Below are 15,984 nucleotides of genomic sequence, written 5' to 3'. Positions count from 1 at the left end.
CATAGGATAATTTCCATTTGTATTGCCCCCAGACCCTGTGGAGTTCATTGTACAGAAGGGCTCATTTCTTAGCCGAACAGGGTACCATAGAGCAGGCTAATAAGAGAGAAAGTTCACTGGTAATTCCCTTTGCATTCTTCCAGGTGTAGAGGAGAATGCAGATGGGAAGAGGAAGGTTGCAAGAGAAGAAAGAGCAGAAAAATGTTTCAGGGAAACATTTAGAGGGTTAGAGGAGCTGGGCTGGGAAGCTTTTAATCACAGGGAAAAAAATGTCATTTTTGAATCTTGATACACCTGAGTTAGACCACAAACTGCTTAGGACAGTACTTGTAACGGAAGAGCAGCGACAAATTTTCACTAGGTAAGGTTACATTAGAAGAAAGTTTCTGCCCCCAAAAGCTTGCTGTTTAAAAAAACGTGTCCCAATATGCAATTATATCACCAAGCACCCTACAGGGACAGACAAACGAATACATAAAATAGTAAAACTTTCACAGAAACAGAAGCTAATGCAGTCACTGCACCTGGCACAGATGGACGCTTACACATGCAAACACAGAGGCACAATTTTGCTAAGCTCTCTAGAGAAGCCCTCCCAAAGCCTGCATGCTTCTTAACCCAGCTCTTCCCCCTTCACCACAGCAAATGCCTTCCCCGAAATAGACCTACATCCAATTACATGATGTTAGCAAAGTACATTCAATCCACTCAAAAGAATAAAACAGAAATTATACAAGGTTTTCACCAGCTCAGCTACTGAGCAGTCAGGTCCTGAAAACATCACTGCCAGGGCTGGCAGGGTCATGCAGCCTCAGTAACCTGGGAGCAGCAGAAACAAATACACACTCAGCTTTGACAAGCGAGGGCTCCCTTGTTTACCTGGGCCAGAAATTGTTCCCAGTGGCGCTGCTGGGCTCAGATTTGTGATTTCTAAAATCACCATGCTTCACACAGCAAAACAAATAAGTGCAACCCAGCTCACCGTGCTGTGCTTCAAGCCGGGAACACTCCTAGTGGGCTCACAAATCCTGCAAAAGCCCTCCAGTTCAGGATGTTCAAATGAAGCGTGTCACCGGCGACAGCACGAGGCCTGGGCTGGGAAGCCAGGAACAGAGCTCGTCAGAGATTCACATCGTAAGAGCTGAACACAAACGTTCAAAAAATGCCAACCCACTGATCTGATCTGAGAACTGGGAGCCCTGAGTGTCTTTGTCAGTACCGGAACTTACAGCTCAGAGAGACCCACACGTAGCAGCAGGATGAACCCCTTCCAATTTCGTCTGAGCACACAGATCCCCAAACAGCACATGAAAGCTCACCATCTGGATCCTTTGACTGCGCCGATTAAAACAGGGCAGATCAATCAAAAGCATAATATGACCTCTTACACAGCACTTACAACTGTTTCAAGTCAGAGCTCAACCACTTCAGCGTACCTGCAATGCGTTACCATCTAGTTCATACAAGTAGTAGTGCTCCTGACTTGGAAGGGTATATAACGAATGCTATTTACAAACAATACAAACAAAATGCAAATAATGTTCCTTACAATGTCATTACTAAACCATTTGTGGCAACTGCTGCTTTACTAATTAGCTGAAAAGATCTCTGATCAGTCTGCAAGGAAAAAAATAACGAACATGAAAGGACAATCCTGACCCACAGAGCTGCTTTTTCCTTCCACTTTTAAGCCATACAAAAAAAAGGCAAATTTTTTGAAGTTACTCTTATTGCACACTGATGCAAGTGAGATAAAATCTGAACGCATACGTCTTAATCTACCCTTTAAAAATATCATCTCTCCCCTCCTCCAGGCCTCAAATTTGTGACAGATTAAGTTCTCCTCTGCAGGAGACATTTAATGCTAAGCAAACATTAACAGTGAGAACTGCAGAAGACAGCGGCTGACAGATGCTTTCCCTGGCTTGTCCTATCTCAGACCTGTGAGACATATGAGATGCATTTGTTTTTGTCTGAAACGTAGCTATAAATGTTCTACTTTCTCTTAGGCAGCTTATTCAACATTTTCCCCCTAATATGAATTTTATCTGGCAAGTGATGGGGAGGCTAAAAACCCCGGCAGTGTAGCCAGGAAACATGCCCCAGCTGCTCTAATCAGTTAGGAATAAAGTCTAGTTTTTCAAGGCAATGCATTTTTTGTTCTCCAACCACCATTTATTTCCTTCCTTCTGACATTCATTTTTGCACGCCTTGAAGCTACCTTGAACTTCTCATATCTAAAGGCAGCTGCTCAACCATTCCCCTGAAAACCACTTACATGTTTCTTCTTGCTACCACTGAAATTTCCCTCTACCCCCAAATCCCTTTCACACTGGACTGAAACTTGCAGTTTCCCTTCAATTGCTCCTTCACCTTTGCCTTGGCGATGAAATCACAGAAAAATGTAGGTTGGATAGGACCTCTGGATGTCACTGAGTACAACACCCACTGCCTCCAACCTGGGCCAATTCCAGGCCTTGTTCCAACTGCAAAGTTAGAGCAGGCTGCTCGGGGTCACATTTTGTTAAGTTTTGAGCATCTCCAAGGGCTGAGATATCCCAGTCTCCATGGCACCTCTTCCAATGTTTGACCACCCTCACTGAGAAAAGATTTTTCACAACATCTGTTCAAAAAGCATCCAAGTTACCTTGTGGCAAAAGGAACAAGAACATTCCTCAGATGTGGCAGTCTATCAAAACTCTCAGAAGCACCTTATCATCACCAGCCTCAATTCTTGCTTCTTCCATACCATTACTACTCCTACCCTCTACAAAGACAACTGTATGAACCATTTTCCACATACAATTCAGACACTGTGCACTTGCTTGATGGCTCATCAGAGTCTCTCAGTTTCTGCAACTTGATAGAAATCACAGCATAACCAAGACTGGAAGAGACCTCTAGAGGTCACCTTGTCCAACCCTCACACAAACCACTTTTTCAATCTCTTATCTTCTATCACATTGTCCATGTATTTCTTCTTCTCACATAAGTATCTCCTTGCCTTCATCATGCATGAGGACCTCGTCCATTGAACTGATCCCATTGCTTACATAAAGACCTGAGAACCAGTCCTGCTGCATCTCCTCCAAAATATTAGCCAATGGCTTGAGGAACAAATGCTGCTAACTCACACCTACTCTCGTATTTTACACACAGTGCAACCAAGTAAAAGCAGAAGATATATTTGAAGTTCTCCCCACCAACACGGCACACACCCCTTGGCTTGAAGGTATGGAGACTTGGCTCAGGCTGCTTTCCTTCTTTCACGGAGGCAAGCAGTTCTATGTTCAATATCTGCAAGCAGTATCTAACTCCTTTTAAACCAAAGCAGTGGAGTCTGCTAACAGAACTTATCTAACAGATGGTGCCTTCCAGAAAACCCTCTCAGAGTATGACTTCCACACAGTCTGCCCCTCTAGACAGAACAGAGATAGGGGCAGATTTAACTGGGAGACTGAAGAGGGATCACTTGCCAAAGTACACCTCACAGGTGACATGACAGCAGATGAGCTGTGCACTTCTTACCCCACTCCTGCACACCACAGCTACACCTAACCAGCCCTGACAGAGACACAGAGAAAGCATTTGAGATGCAGAAAGAAAGAACCATAAACAAGGTTCACCTTTGCAAATCTTGGGACTTGTTGCAGAGTGTCTTTTCTAGTCTTTAATCGTCTGTGTGTCCCATATATCTCTTTGTTGCCAAGCTTGTCCTATAATAGAAAAACATGCAATTACTGCAGAACTGAATAAAATACAATCATGTTAAATACACAATTTATTAAAACACACCATCCTGATGAATATGCTCGGTCTAATTTCCACCTTAATTTAGTGTACATTAGCACTAATGAAGAGCTTTTAATACCCAGTGAGGGATCTGATTCCTCAGAATCTCTTTAACAACGTTTGGGGTGTTTCGAATGCCCACAGACCACATGTAAATCTATAGTCCCATTGCATATGCACCTCATACCACAACAGTGCTAGATTAATAGCAGCTGCACCTTCAATATTTTATAGGAGGTTTAGACAAACTTTAATCTGCTGTGACTTTACAGCCCATTTACTGGGAAAATGGAAAAGGCAGAGGAATGGAGATGGAATGTGTCTTTGGGAGGCACAGCACAGCCGTAAGGAGTGACGGCCTGAGACGCTGGGCGCTCTCCCTCGTCCTCCCTGCCATCTCTCACACGAAGTCGAGCAAACTATTTCCTCTCCCCCTGCCTCATTTCCACTGCCTGTGGAGCAGCGAGAGAGGAGCCGTGAAGCCGCAGCACCGCCTGCCCGAAGACTCAGAGATAAACTGGTGCCGGCGGAGGGCCCCGGGTGCAGACCGACGCTGCCCTTGAGCTAACAGCAACAATTTTCTCAGCAAACGTACCCTTTTAATTTCTGCCTGCACAGTGCTAATGACAGTCTTCACCTAAGATGAGGTGAGACCACAGACCAGCACGCAGAGCGTGCCTGTTTGACTGGTGCTTTGTCTCGGCCCCCTCTCCGCTGTTTTTTCAGCCTGTCCGACCACCACAGCTCCATGGCGCAGGGCCCGAGGGGAAGGGGCAGCCTTGAGCTACTCCAATAGCGCCTCGAGCCACAAGGGTCTGATGTTCACGTAGGGTTGCTATGCCCTGCAAGAGAATAATTCATCCTCCTCAAACCGGTTTTGAATGCTCACAGATAATCTGAAGCCCCTGCTTAGCTGTGAGCCATCAGATAGGTCACCTGGGTCTCGCCCTGCTCCCTCACGGAACGAGCGTGCCAGAATTTCAGCGTGATTTCTGGATAGGGTGTATTTAACATCTGTTTTCCACAAACATTTGTGAATGCGCCTTTGAAAATTGCCTCCCATTAAGACTTCTGTGAGCAAAAGTCTATCATTTGTTGTTGGCAGGAAGCGAACAAAGAGTTTCAAGGTGGCTGAAGCTAGTACAATATAAAACATTTAATGAATATTCACAGAGCTTTGGTTTTGCTTTAATCCCTCTTATTTTATGTCCTTTGTCACGGTGGACCTACATCTCTGAACGATGAGCAGGGATGGCTCTCCTTGGGAAACCTGCAGGGTGCAAACACCCTCAGCCAACTGCCCCATCTCCACTGCCAAGTCCTTCGGGTACCTACCGAGCAGCCCCTTCATAACGATGTGAAGGAAGACAGCCCCAAATCCACACCACATTCAAACTGGTGCATGCAGGTGTCAGAGGGTGCCACGGGACCAGCCGAGATGACTGCAGCAGACGCAGAAACCTCTGGAGAGGGGCTTGCAGAGGCTGCAGCTGGGACAAGAGCCACTGTCACTGCCCCACAAAAGAGGGGCAGTGACACTTTTTGACACTCAGAGCCCACTGCCCACCCTTGCCTCTTTTTTCTTTTGTGTGGGGAACGCTTTGTACTGTGTTTTGCACGTCAGTTGAGTGACAGTTTCTTCAGTTGTCCTACCCTGCAATGCCTCTGCCCTGGGACAGCTGCTGCCATGAGAAGATGGCTCTAACTTTAAAGCAGAAATGACACTGTGCTATATAAACCTATCATTAGGAAAATAACCAGAATGATAGGATTCCTGCTCCTACTGCGTGTGCATATAATTACATCCATACAAGCCCTCAAAGGTCTGCGTGGGAGAGGAATTTTTTTTTTTTATTATTCCTCTTAAGTCACAATATTTTAAAAGAAATTACAGCACCACAGAGAGGAAGAGCTTAAATGCTTCAGTAGGTACCAGCAGGTGCTGTGTCAGAAGGGATGAAAGAGCACGTCTGGTGCCAAACAATAGCAATTCTCCATCTTACTCTATGGCCCTAAAGGGGAGGAAGTCCCTGCCAAACAGACTCTCTTTGGTTAATAGCTACAATTTTGTCATTAGGGAGAACTGCAGAAAGTGCAAAACCACCGTGCCTAATTGTGACTTGAGCAAGCTGATGCCTTTAATTACAGTCGCTGGGGAAACACGGGGGAAGCTGGAGCTAGGGCCGAGGCCAAGCCTCCTTCCTCGGGCCGGGCGCGTGCAGGCCACGCTGCCTCAGCTGGCCGGGCAGCTGCGTCTGGCACACGTCGTACCGCCTCTGCTGCAGCAAGCCTCCTTGGAAAGAGCTGGCTTCTCCTCGCCTTCGCCACCTTCAGAGCAGCCCTTTGTGGGGAGCGGGCTTTGATGAAGGAAAAGCGGCTCAGCTCCTGGCTCCCGCTGCACGGAACCGAGCTGGAGAGCCAGAGCAAATAGAGAGGAGGCAAAAGCCAGCTTATGTAGTCAGCGGGTTGCAAGGCAAGAAAGAAATGAGCGGGGGTGTGAGAGGGGGAAACATCCATCTGGTTTTGGAGAGAAATACGGTCTCCTGTATGTTAACCAGTGCAGGAAGACAACCAAAGAACGGCTTATGGATATCCTGCTTCAGGAGTGCCCCTAGCTATTACCAGACCCCTTTGCTCACCATATTTGCAGGATCTAGAGAAACAGAAACGCATGCCAGCCCATATATTCAGTCAAAGAATCATAGAATCACAGAATATCCCGAGTTGGAAGGGACCCATAAGGATCATCAAGTCCAACTCCTGGCACCACACAGGTCTGCCCAAAAGTTTAGACCATGTGACTAAGCGCACAGTCCAATTGCTTCTTAAATTCAGACAGGCTTGGTGCAGCGACTGCTTCACTGGGGAGCCTGTTCCAGTGTGCGACCACCCTCTCGGTGAAGAACCTCTTCCTGATGTCCAGCCTAAACTTCCCCTGCCTCAGCTTCACACTGTTCCCACGGGTCCTGTCACTGGTGATAACAGAGAATAGGTCACCTGCCTCTCCACTCCCTCTTGCGAGGAAGTTGTAGACTGCGATGAGGTCCCCCCTCAGCCTCCTCTTCTCCAGGCTGAACAGGCCCAGTGACCTCAGCCGCTCCTCATCTGTCTTCCCCTCTAGGCCCTTCACCATCTTCGTCGCCCTCCTCTGGACACTCTCCAACAGTTTAATGTCCTAACAGTTTAAAGGAGAAGCTGAAGACAGAAGTCACAGAAGTCACATGCTGGGGGATCTCTGCAACAGGTCACAGCTTTTCTGCTACAGGGTGAGGAGAAATGTCTCCGCAGAAGCAGGCTCTGTTTAACATCATTCCTGTGCAACAGCTTCAAAAGAAGGTAAAACATTTACTACTCCTGAACTGGAGCTTGGCACAAGCTGTCAGCCCCACGTGTTATCCTGCAACTACAGCTTCTAAATAAATAACTAATTGCACTGGAATTTCATAGTGCTTACATAGCAGAGTCATTGCTGTGACACGACTCCATTACCGCATGTAAATCCAATTAGATCCCAAAGTGCACTGTGCAACTACAATCGGCCCCTGCGGAGCTGCGACGAGGGGACCTGCACAAGGCCATGCAACTAGATACTAAATTACAGTCAATCTACCTCCTCTTTAGTTGCATTAAAATGCTAATGCTACTGTAATATGGGCCCATTTACCAATGCTGACTGTCTTACCATGCAACACTGGAGTGAACAAGGTGCATTGCCTGAGAGCATTTAATTCCTCAGTACAGTTTAGCGAGCAAAGCCCTGCTACATCTTACACCTTAAAACAACAACCAGATTGGCTTTTATAATGCTGCAATCGCACGAGGCTGGGGATGGTGTTTAAATGAATCTGAGCTGCTGTTACGACTACCCTAAGCTTTCTGGCCAAGCAAAGCACTCTGGACAACTGGACCATGTCACCTCCTGACTGTCTGTCTATTTTTAATGAAGACACATTTCTGCCATGAAGCAGATGTGCCTAGGAGCACATCAGCCACACACAAGAGGAAAAAGAGGGCTGGACTGAGCCTCTTTAAGCTTCATATAAATAACACCAGCTCTGCAACAAGAACAATAATACAACACTCAGAAGCTATGTTTTGTATTTGTAACTTTGCACAATGTGTGCACAGAATACGTGAAATCATATGGTGGTAAAATCTCCCACACGTATGCAAAAATTCAGAATGGAAATTCAGAAGTCCCAGAGTGAAATATATTTTCCCAAATGCTGTAATGTTTGGAGAAGTGTTAGTGCACATGCTTGAAGTACCAGTATAGCACAAGGCCACAAGCCACTCCACTTCATTTAGTAGAACTGTGCTTACAGCACTATTCCAAACATGAACTGCTCACTTTGGCTCCTTCCCAAGCTGAGTTCAATAGATAATCATGTCTGGCTTTTCACACACAGACACCAGCCACCCTAAACAAGAAGATTCTGCATTCAGAACCAACGTGTCTGATAGCCTGCAACTCTTTTAAGTTCTGTTCCTTAAAAAAGAAAAAGTCCTCACACAGCTTCATAGGTGTACCTTCCCTCATCCTAACTATAGTACAAGGGAACCATATGGTACAGATTGGCTTTCTGAGCAGACATCCCAAAGATTATAGGCACTGATAATATAATAATATTAATTCAGTTTAAGAGATAAGAAAAACCAAGGCGAAAAGGGGAATGGATGCGCTAGATCTCCTGATCCACAGGACAGCACTCTGCTCCCCAGTCCATACTGAGACCCATGAAAAGGTTGATTATTTCTGGCTGACAAGTTCCACTCTTTGAAAGGCATCTTCTGCCCCAGAAAGAAGCCTATTTAGCATACAAAAAGGGAGGCAGCTAACTTTGGCCTCCTGCATCTGAAAATATTTCCCCTCAGATGGAATAAATGTCACCCCCAGAGTGGATCGTGCAGTTGCATCACAAGCCGAGTGACATTACCTGCTGTCACGTCAGATACCGTCAAGTGTTGAAACACTCCATACACTCGCATGGCACTCCAGATGGTTAGGGCATTTAACATGAAGTGTAAATGCCTGACACTTTTTCCTTTAGCCTGACACATCTCACCTTTACAACTGACTCCTTGGTGCTCTTTTCCACTCTTTTTCTATAGCCTTGCTTTGTTTGCAGCAAATGCCTCAGCAGTTTGTGGCATTTGTGATCACTGGGAAAGATGCAGGAACACATCTCAGAAATGCTGGGCAGTTGCTGTGGCAACCTTGTCCTCCTCAGACCACAATTTCCAATATTTTAAGAAGTTCCCTGATACTTCGCAGGCTTGAGGGAAACAATGCAGTGGAGAAAAATGAATGATTTTAAAGTCAGGAGGCAATCAAAATGGATTACTATGAGCCACTGGGCCTTGGCCTATCAAAAAGGCGATAATGATCTCTCCTTGACAAGGAAAAGCAGTGTCAAAGCAGTTGTGCAGGGGCACAGGCAACGGCTCGTGGGCAAGGCAATTTGAAACCCCCTGCTTTTATCATCTGTTTTAACGCAGAACAGAGCTCCAGATCAGTAGGTTAACAACTTTTTGTTGTTGTTCTCAGTGTTTTTCATAAGGAGGAGTTGGGGAACAAAACTGACCCTTTAACACCATTTCGTCGGGGGACTAATAATCTTAATTGCTTTTATATAATCCTAAACAGAACTATGAGTGCATTAATTATCTTACAAAAAAACAAAAAATAATATTTCTTTGTTCCAGGTAGCTGCCTACACAGATACAAAACCAAAACATTCAGTGTAGTCAGGTTTAGTCAGTTTAAAAAAGCAAAGGTTAGGAAAAACATCCTGTAAAAACAGATGATCTTAAATGAAGGATTTCAATAATTCTAAATAAAACAAAATTGCTGGAAATCTGAGAAGTGGCATCATTTATGTGATCCTGGTCCTCTTTTAAATCTGTAAACAAGAATAACACATCCCAAAGTGCCATGGATGCTACACACAATAGGAGATTCTTTATCCTGCGCAATTCAAAGTGATCTATTCCTTTAGGAAATAAATAAATCTCACAAGCTATCAGAGCTATATTTTAAGTAAAACTTGAATGCAACAGAGGTGGTGAGAAACAGCCCAGGGAAGAGAAGCAAACACGGAATCTAAGTTCCGCTGTTAATAGCCAAACTGATGCACATGCCACATATTGCATGCATAAATCTAAACTTAGTTTCACTGCAATCAGTACCTGTAATTCACTCCAGGACACAAAATTGTAGCTAATGTGGTGTTACAGGTCAACACGAGGGATCTCAACCACACCTGTCCCAATTAAAGTATGAACACCCAAACATCTGATGTCTTTTGCTATTGGTATTTCTGATTAAGAATGAATAAGAAGGCGAAGGAGCAGAGAGAGCACTGCAACCACAGCCCTCAACAGAGCTTCAGATGTTCTACGGGAAAATAAACGAGAGTTAATAAATCCCATAATCTTGGCATTCGTGTTTCTAAACGTTCCCCCTGCCTTCAGAAGATGTATAATCTAACGGCTCCAGCAGCGATCAGGTTCCAGGCAGACAAAAGACCCTCGGCACAACTCATACGTAGATGACAGGAGCGGCAGGACTAAGTGAGGTACGAGCCAAGACTTGCAGACTGGCTCCCAGCTGCTTTTGCTTTCCCAATGGATAACAGATACCGCATCAAGACACACAATGTCATGCTAGTGAATTCGCTGCTCTCTTAACACCTCATTTTTCTCTCCATCTGAACTTATTTTGAAAGCGCGCAGTTCACTGTCCCCTTCTCCTTTGTCCTTACTTGTGGCGAGAGAAACATGAAAGAGAGCGTGGCTGGTTATTGTTAATGCATCTGAAAGTGCAGCCATTAAAAAGAAGGGTTATTCTGGAACGTGTCACGGTTTTCCTTGCTATTCGCCCAGGCAGCTAATGATCGCCCTAATAGCTCCTCTCTCTGAAGTCATAATAAGCTTACAAATGAACCCATTCAGCACGTATTAAAAAGCAAGGGATGCTCCTTTGATTATAGCCTTTACGGAAACCTGCGCGTATCTGTTTTGTTGCTGCACAGCCGCAATTAGGAGATGCTGCTGGGAGCCGTGCGGCTCGGACACCTCCGAGTGCCATGGCAACACTGTCACCTCTGCTTCGGTGGCTCCCGCTGCCATTGGGGCCAGGCCAGAACACTTCAGCACTTCCAGGGATTAAAGAATAATAGGGGCCTAATTAAACCTCTTCGCTGACGCCTCGACACGGCGAAACGTGTGCTGCAGCTCCCGTCAGCCGGGCAGGCGGGATGAGAGAGGGGAGCCTTGTCCTCGCCACACGGCTGCCACCACTGCCCCGGACATCTCACGTCCCGCTTTGGGCAGGAGGCATCCTGCCATGCAGCAGGAACACAAGGCAGTAAGGGCTACATGTGTTGGAGAGCCTCTACTTTTCCCCGTAGCGAAGAGAACACCAGGCACAATATATACGCTCCCCCCAAATATCCTTACTCCTAAGTACTGTGCATCTGCAGGGAACTTCAGTGGAGAGCCGCAGGGAGCAGGTCCTTTTGGCAGATAAGGACCGCAGCCTACGTGCTGATGAAGTGGATGCAGGGGCTTTCAGACAGCCTTCCCGGTGGGGTGAACTTCGCCCACAAAAAGTATCATGCCTGCTCTTAAAAAGCTCATCCTGTAAGTAACCGCTTCTGCTTTGCCTGAAAGACAAGACCTTTGTGCGGAAGAGAGATTTTCTACATCTCCAGGAGACCGGCTGGGGTTAAAGCAGGTCAAACCATGAAATACAGATAGCTTTGTGTTGATACTACCCACGGTGCCTATTAGGAAGGCCATAATTATAAGAAAGCATTGCTCAGCAAGGATATTTAATACAGTGCCAAGGAGTCTCCCCAGGCAGGCTTTGTTTTAAGGTTTGCAAGCTTTGAGGGGGGAAAGGATTGTCTCTCTTGTTGTGAAGTGGTTCAGGGCCAGCGCGTTTTTAGCTCCATTTAATCTAAATAACACACAACGGCAGCAGTGGAAACTTCACTACCAGAATCGCTTGCAAGCAGGCTGGGAATAGCCTGGGGCAAAACCTGAAGCACCATCAATCATCCCCCTACGTAAGAATCGGTGTGCGCTGACAGGGTGTCATAAGGACTCTCTCAAAAATGAAACAGCAAATTTAACCACGGAAATACTCTGGATGCTGATGAATTTTCTTTTACTCAGACTTTGTTGATATTTTACCTTTCAGGATTTAGTATCTGAAGACAAAACTTCTTCTAATCCAAATCAGAAGGGTGGAATAATTGCAAATGTACCAGTGAATGATGAAGGCACGATCTGAAACACCAACACGAAGCAGCTCACGTGGCCTTCAAACAGTACAAAAACCACTTTGTGGCTGGGCAGCAGAGCACCTTGCCCTTTGCACCCCTAAGAAGCAAGAATGGAGTCAGAGTTGGTCCAGCAATTCCTGTTTTTACAAAGACTTCACCCCCAAAGGGTAAGAGCACCCAGAGGTTCAGGGTAGCCCCAGTTTTGAAGCTGGTGAAACAAGCATGGGCTCACTTCACCCAGACCCAACCACAACCACTCCCCATCAGCTCAAATTTTGATTGAGAGGCTACATTATATCCTTTATTTCCGTACTTCCCCTCCCTTCTGCAATGCACTGTCTTGACACTGTTATCTGCATCATGTATCACATACGATACTTTTTTTGTCATCAGATTCGTGCATTCAAGTTGTCATTTGGCAAACCTGATTTTGCTCAGAAGCATCAAAAAAATCTGAGTCAAAAAGAATGAATGAAAGTGTAAAAGGGAATGCCAAGCAAGCCCTCACTTAAGCACTTCATCTATTCTGTATGGAAACGCCAGCTCCTGAAATTCATTTTTTGTTGAGATGGCATGTCCTTGTATAATACCTTATCTTTCCATTATCCTAGGGCAAAACTGCTCAGGTTTCTCAGCTAATACTTATCTGCTGCTTTTCCTGCTGTTGTTGGAGGATTACAAAGCAGTTAGGTGTCTCCAAAGCATCTTGGGGTAGTAGCCAGGATATCCTTCTGGTAAAAAAGGCAAGTCAGAGGTGACCAGATAACTACAGAATCTATCAGTACAGACTGGGGGGATTCATGCCTGTAAATCAATGTAACGCTGCTAAGCCTATACCAAACACCCAGAATAAAGACTTACTCACCACTTAATCTTTACTATTGGCCCAGTGAATCCAAAATTAGTCCCTTCAACTGGACTATTGCTCAGTCTAGAGATTTAAAGAAAATAATCCATCTGAAGGCAGGATTTTTCTTTTTAATGTCATCTCATTCAGCTATTTTTCAGGAAAAAAAATGACTGCATTAGTGGATACAGTATCGGCAATTAACCAACAAAGCAAACTAACAGAAATTAAGATCTCAGTAAGAGTTTAGTTAAAAACTTAGCATATTTGCCTCAGGATATATTATATATTTCGCATGAGTCAAAGGCAAGATAGGGAGGAATTTACACATCCCCTCTTTATTTTAAAGACACAAAATACAGGATTTAGCTCATGAAGCCAGTTTGAAGTTACCACCTGAGGTTATTACCTTAGCCTTGCTTGGAGACCTCCATTTACAGCCTAGCTGCAGTGGCTTATAAAAACAAAGGAATCTGCCTGGGGCAAAGGGCCCTTAACCTCCATGGGTATGATGATATCTTCGGTTTGACTGCGTTTCACCTCCCCAACAATACGACCAGACCATGGCCTGATCTGAGAGTCAGCTATCTGCTCCAAGCGAGGCCACGTTTTTCTAGCTGAAATAAAATGGTATGTCACAACTACGTTCCCTTTACAGGATCAATTTCTTTCCTACTGCATCTGAAGGCTTAGCGGGCATTTTAATTGAAATGTTAAAATACGGGGGCATTTGCCTTTTTAAAGAGGATGTATCCTTTTTGTTAAAAGATCTAAATGCAGATACACCAGAAAAAAATTGTTCTTTCCCATAAACTAGGGTAAGCCATACCACAGAAGGGGATTTTGCCACTTCAACTACACAAGTACAGCTAAATTAGCAACCCTGCTTAGTACAGAGCAAGGTTTCTTAGCATCTGTCCACTTTAAACAATGTCTAGCATGAGCTCTCAAACCAATACAGCTTACTCCAAAATCCCAGAACAAAACACCATCAAAAGCCTTTTGCTCACACCAGTTTAAATACAGGCACTTTAAGCTTTACACAGCCACTCAAAATACACGCCCATGAACAAAAAAAAAAAAAGGAAAAAGGGAAAAGGACTAAAGGTCCATGTGGATCTGACCTGTGAAAACATTACTTTATATATTAAATCAAAGAAGTACCACTAATTACAAAGCTTAATGGATTCTTTGAACACCACAAAAAAAAAAAAAAGCACTTGTAATGAGAGGATTGAAAAAATACATAAAAACATCAACAGAATATACAAACAAATGGCTAAATCAAAACCTACCAACCGTCCCCGGGCTCATCCTCTGGGGAAAATGTGAGCAGAGACTGACTTCGTACCGAGCCCCAAAGGTCAAGTGCTTCAGTCACGTCCCCAGCAGTCCCCTCGCCAGCCTGCTGCCCCATGCTGCTGGCGATCACGCACCTCAGACAGCAATGGGCTCTGGTGCAGTTTCTGGAAATGGGAGAATCCGAGACCCGAGCCAAGTTCTTGTACTTGGAATTGCTGCACGGAAAGCAGCAGCTGCAAAGCTGGGTGACGCAGCCCCCAGCTCCAGCCAAGGAGGAATGGGGAGCCGCGGGCTGCCTAATAGCAAGGTGGTCACCACGCAGCATCCAAGGGGCTCAGCACCATGCTCGTGTGGCGGTAAGGGATGGTAGGGATGAACAAACAACCCCATAACTGTATCACAGATCATCTGGGGGGAAAAAAAAACAACAACCAAACAAACTATAATGTGACCTACTCAAGAGCTCAGGGCCTGAGCTCTTTCTCACAAGGTGCCGGTTCAGAACAAAGCCAAATCCTTCCAGCTCCCCTGCCTCTACCAGCATTCATTCCGTACCGGGACAGTGAAAGGGACAGCAAGTGGTCTGCTACAAAGTCTGATTCGGAGGTACTCTATGAATAGAGAAAATGTAGCATAATTACATTAGTAAAGGTAACTGAAGGCACTGCCACATCGTTGTTTGCTCTTTAATTTAACCAAAGAGTGTAAGGTGGCCATAACTGGGAAAAAAAAAGAAAAAGAAAAAGAAAAAGGTGAAATTGTTCTGCTTTTGCATAAGTCTGACTGCATGATTATAGGATGTTGGACACGTCTAAGAGGGAATATTCTACTGAATATTTAACCTTAGGAATGGAAGCTTGGTTGTCTCTTGTCCTGTTAACATCCACGCATATCTTCCATTAACTCTAATTAGGGATAACAGGGTGTTCACATAAGTATCTCCATAATTAATGTTAATAGCAGTTACGGGCAAACGCTGATGGGAGACAAAATGCCAAGTTTTTTCTCCGGGGTTAAACATTCAGAGCCGGGATGTCTCTCATTTCCAGCTCCTCTAGTAAAGACCGTCTAATCAACTGCACGCGTTGCGGGCAGACTTACACACCGAGCCTTGCAAAAAGAGACAACGCATGGTCACAAGTAACAGCACATACTGTTATTTATACCGAACGTAAACACAGACACACAATACCTGACACATGTGACGCTGATTCACTTCTGGATGCTTACTGCTGTACATACCCCACAACAACATAAAACCGGTGTGGACTGACACATCCCTTTTCCCTTCAAGGTGCCCAGGCTGCACAGAGGAGCAACAATTTTTCTATCATATATTAAGATAAGTCACTTTCAATTAACAAACCAAAGAGCAAACAAGATTATAGCAACAACCTCAATTACCCTTATTAATGCTATTATGCCACCCCTACTGGATAGACTATACAATATTCCCAAATCAGACATTATTAACAAACCATTAAATCTGTAAATGAGAACAGGAGAATTATCTGCCATAATCAGAGCAGCAATAATAATGCACCTTCCATTGTGCTTCTGCCTTGAGCCCTCGGCTCTGCAGCAGTTCATTTAAAAGCATTAGCGGACTGCTGCCAGCCAGGGGTCACTTGCTAGCACAAAGTCTCGCTCTCCGCCCTCTCATCCCATCACAAGCAGAGAATTTCCATCCAACTTGTGCGATTCTGAAGCACAGCAGATTTGTAAGCTGCCTTTACTTGGGCACATATTTAT

General features: G+C 45.0%; 1 protein-coding gene across 19 annotated transcripts in view; it reads right to left on the bottom strand.

Moving 5' to 3' along the window:
• TSPAN18 (tetraspanin 18) overlaps positions 1 to 15,984 on the bottom strand; it is a 151,609-nt gene that overhangs the window by 18,559 nt on the left and 117,066 nt on the right. For 13 of the 19 annotated variants that reach the window (XM_040560543.1, XM_040560548.1, XM_040560529.1 and 10 more), the window contains one exon: positions 3,627 to 3,716. The exons of 2 other annotated variants lie outside the window; for them this stretch is intronic. The gene's annotated coding sequence lies outside the window, so the exon portion shown is untranslated. Of the gene's footprint in view, positions 1 to 982; positions 1,096 to 1,229; positions 1,336 to 3,626; positions 3,717 to 11,991; positions 12,157 to 15,984 lie in introns of those variants that run through there. 4 more of the 19 variants (XM_040560541.1, XM_040560535.1, XM_040560534.1 and 1 more) reach the window with 4 other exon arrangements.

This window comes from Cygnus olor, chromosome 5, assembly GCF_009769625.2.
Source record: "Cygnus olor isolate bCygOlo1 chromosome 5, bCygOlo1.pri.v2, whole genome shotgun sequence".
Taxonomy (NCBI): domain Eukaryota; kingdom Metazoa; phylum Chordata; class Aves; order Anseriformes; family Anatidae; genus Cygnus; species Cygnus olor.
Note: the sequence above shows the minus strand (reverse complement) of the source record. Positions and strands in the feature narration are given on the sequence as shown.